Source organism: Macaca thibetana, chromosome 4 (genome assembly GCF_024542745.1).
Source record: "Macaca thibetana thibetana isolate TM-01 chromosome 4, ASM2454274v1, whole genome shotgun sequence".
NCBI classification, from domain to species: Eukaryota; Metazoa; Chordata; class Mammalia; order Primates; family Cercopithecidae; genus Macaca; species Macaca thibetana.
Window position 1 is genome coordinate 136689177 of NC_065581.1, and position 4456 is coordinate 136693632.

The 4456-nt window shown below is 36.6% G+C and overlaps 1 non-coding gene across 1 annotated transcript; it reads right to left on the reverse strand.

The window, feature by feature from the left end:
• Positions 1–2954: 2954 nt before the first annotated feature.
• On the reverse strand, positions 2955–3059 carry LOC126954097 (small nucleolar RNA U13). The gene has a single exon (XR_007725543.1). It is a non-coding gene; the product is annotated as a small nucleolar RNA U13 (small nucleolar RNA).
• Between the last annotated feature and the right edge of the window lie 1397 nt (positions 3060–4456).

Sequence of the window (4456 nt, forward strand, 5' to 3'; positions counted from 1 at the left end):
AAGCAGGAGGATTGCTTAGGCCAAGCATTCAAAACCAACATGGGAAACATGGTGAGACCTCATTCTTACAGAAAATAGTAATTAAAAAAGATTAGCTGGGAATGGTGGTGCATGCCTGTAGTCCTGGCTACTTGGGAGGCTGAAATGGGAGGATTACTTGAGCCCAGGAGTTGGAGGCTACAGTGAGCTACAGTTGTGCCACTGCACTCCAGCCTGAGTGACAGGCCAAGATCTTGAATCAAAAAAAAAAAAAAAAAGATATTCCCAAATTAAAAAACTGAGGGAGTTCATTACCACTAGAGCTGCCCCAAAAGAAATGCTCAAAGGAAGCCTGCAGCGTGAAATGAAAGGACTCAGTACAGTAATTCAAAGACATATGAAAAAATAACCGTCTCAGTAAAGGTAAATACCTGTGCAATCATAAAATCAAATATTATTGTAATAATGATTTACAACTCCACTTTTTGTTTTCTACATGATTTAAGAGAAAAATACATTTAAAAAATTATTACTCAGAAACCTAATTATTGTAACTTTGGTTGGTAACTTCCCATTTCATCTTCTATATAATTTAAAAGACTAATGTATTTAAAAGAACTATGAGTTTATGTTTTGGGATGCATAATATATAAAGATGTAATTTTATGACATCAGCTGCTGAAATAAGTGGGGATGAAGCTATAACAGAGTAAACTTTTTGTATAGTATTAAAGTTAAGCTGGTACAAATTTAAATTAGAGTATTACTTCAAGATGTTAAATGTAATCCTCATGACAACCATAAAAAAAAAAACTACAGAATATATACAAGGAAATGAGAAATAAATATAAACACTTTCCTACAAAAAATCAAGTAAACACAAAAGATGACAATAATGCAGGAACTGAGGAATAATAAAGTATAAGGCATATAGAAAACAAATAGCAAACTGACAGAAGTAAGTCTCTCCTTATCAGTAATTACTTTAAATAAATGTGGAGTAAAACTCTCCACCCAAGAATTACATATTGGCAGAATAGATTTAAAAATACATGATCCAACTAAATGCTGTCTACAATAGACTCATTTTAGATTTAAAAATACAAACAGATGGAAAGCGAAAAGATGGAATGAGAGACCAGGCATGGTGTTTCGTGCTTGTAATCCCAGCACTTTTGGAGGCTGAGGCAGGTGGATCACCTGAGGTCAGGAGTTTGAGACCAGCCGGCCAACATGGTGAAACCCTGTCTTTACTAAAACTATAAAAAATTAGCTGGGGTGGTGGGGCATGCCTGTAATCTCAGCTACTCAGGAGGCTGAGGCAGGAGAATCACTTGAACCTGGGAGGAGGAGGTTGCAGTGAGCCAAGATTGAGCCATTGCACCCCAGCCTGGGCAACAAGAGCAAAACTCCGTCTCAAAAAAAAAAAAAGGATGGAATGATAGAAAAAGCTATTCTGGCTGGGTGCAGTGGTTCACACCTATAATCTTAGCACTTTGGGAGGAGGTGGGCAGATTACCTGAGGTCAGGAGTTCAAGAGCAGCCTGGGTAACATGGTAAAACCCTGTCTCTACTAAAATACAAAAAAATTAGCCAGGGGTGGTGGTGTGCACCTGTAGTCCCAACTTCTCTGGAGACTGAGCCATGAGAATTGCTTGAACCTGAGAGGCAGAGGTTGCAGTGAGCTGAGATTGTACCACAGCATGCCAGACTGGACAACAGAGAGATTCTATCTCTAAAAAAACAAAAACAAAAACAAAAAAAAGTGTGTTTATTTAAAAAAAAGAAAAGAAAAAGAAAAAGCTATTCCATGCAAATAGTAACCAAAAGAGAGCAGCAGTGGCTATACCAATATCAGACAAGATATACTTTAAATTCAGAAAATGAAAAAGACATAAAGAAGGACATTATAAATTAAAATGTTCAATACAGCAAGAAGATATAAAAACTATAAACATTCATGCATCTAATAACTGACCATCAAAACATATAAGGCAAAATCTGACATAAATGAAGGGAGAAATACAGTTCTACAATAACAAAGATTTCAGTACTCCTCTCTCAATAATGAAGACACCAATCAGACAGAAGATAAGAAAGGAAATAGAAGACAACACAAACCAACTAGATCTAACAGACATATACAGAGCATTACTCAACATCAACAGCATACACATTCTTCTCAAGTACACATGGAATATTTTCCAAGATATATCACATGGAGAGGTGAAGTCAGCTGCACTTCCTGGTTCCAGTGGGGACTTGGAGAAATTTTCTGTCTTACAAGGGGTTTGTAAAATGCACCAATCAGTGCTCTGTAAAAATGTACCAATCAGCGCTCTGTAGCTAGCTAGAGGTTAGTAAAATGCACCAATCAGTGCTCTGTAAAAACATACCAATCAGCGTTCTGTAGCTAGAGGTTTGTAAAATGAACCAATCAGCACATTGTAAAATGGACCAGTCAGCGCTCTGTAAAGTGGACCAATCAGCACTCTGTAAAGTGGGCCAATCAGCACTCTGTAAAGTAGACCAATCAGCACTGTGTAAAATGGACTAATCAGCCAGATATGGGCAGGGACAAATAAGGGAATAAAAGTTCGGCACCCCCAGTCAGCAGCGGCAACCTGCTCAGGTCCCCGGCCATGCTATGAAAGCCTTGTTCTTTTGCTCTTCACAATAAATCTTACTGCTGTTCACTCTGGGTCCGTGCCATCTTTAAGAGCTGTAACACTCACTGCGAAGGTCCGCAGCTCCATTCTTGAAGTCAGCTAGACCACAAACCCAACTGGGAGGAACCAACTCCGGATACAGTATGTTAAGTCACAAATTATTGATAGATTATAAAAGATAAATATTATTCAAATTGTCTTCTCTGACCACAACAGGATGAAATTAGAACTCAATAACACAAGTAAAACTGGAAACTTCACAAATTTGTAGAAACTGCACAGCACACTCCTTTTTCCTTTTTCTCATGTCAGACAAATAATGTGCCTATGTTGTAACACCAGGTTTGAGGGAGGTGCATCTCATCCAAGTGCATGAAACCCAATCATCAGGCTTATGAACTACAAAAGGATCATACAGCACAGTCTTCAACAACCAATGGATCAAAGAAATCACAAAAGAAATTAGAAAATAATTAGAGACAAATGAAAATGAAACTACATTATACCAAAACTTATGGTACACAGCAAAAATGGTACTAAAGGAAAAAAACTATAGCTGTAAACACCTAATGTTAAAAACAAAAAAGTTCTCAAATCAACTACCTCATTTTATACCTTAAGGAATTAGAAAAAGAAGAACCAAACTCAAAACTTGCAGAAAGAAGGAAATAAAGATTAGAGCGAAGATAAAATAGAGAATAGAAAAATAATAGAGAAAAGTCAATAAAACCAAAAGTTGATTCCTCAAGATCAGCAAAATTGATGAAATTTTAACTAGATGAACTAAGAAAAAAGAGAAAAATTTTAATTAATAAAATCAAAAATGAAAGTGGAGATGATTCCACATAAATAAAAAGAATTATAATTGGCTGGGTCAGGTGACTCATGCCTGTAATCCCAGCACTTTGGGAGGCCAAGGCAGGCAGGTCAGTTGAGGTCAGGAGTTTAAGACCAACCTGGCCAAAATGGTGAAACCCTGTCTCTACTAAAAATACAAAAATTAGCCGGGCATGGTAGCCTATGCCTGCAATCCCAGCTATTCATGAGGCTGAAACAGAATAATTGTTTGAACCCAGGAGGCAGAAATTGCAGTGAGCCAAGATCACACCACTGCACTCCAGCCTGGGCAACAGAACAAGGCTCCATCTCAAAAAAACAAAAAATTATAAAACAGTACTAAGAACAAGTGTATGCCAACAACCAGGTAGCCTATATAAAACATGAAAGAATTCCAGAAACACAAAAACTGCAAAACTAAATCCTGAAGAAATAGAAAATATGAATAGACTTAAAATTGGTAAGAAGATTGAATCAATGGTAAGAAGATTGAATCAATAATCAAAAAATATCCTGAAGAAAAGCCATGGACCTGATGGCTTCCTCAGTGAATTCTACCAAACATTTAAAGAACTAATACTAATCCTTCTTGAACTCTTCCAGAAAATGGAAGAAATGTGATGGTAGAGCTAAATAAGCATTGACTATATAAAACAATAATAATAACAATGTCTAAGTGATAGATTTAACAAAAATAAGATGGAAAGAAATGTAATATGGGAGAGGTTGATTCAAGTTAGGTTTCTAAGGTTCTTGTATATTTGGGATAAGAACAAACGTAGATAAACTTTAAACATTAAATATGCATATTTACATTTCTAGATTAATCATGACATGTGTAAATGCCAAACTAGTAGAGGAGGAACATAGAATGAGAAATTTTTGTACCTGTTCTCCATCCAAGTCGTCAACATCTTTCTCACCATGGTTACCCTACAGAGCAAAGGAAAAGCAGAATGTTGAGAGAGGAG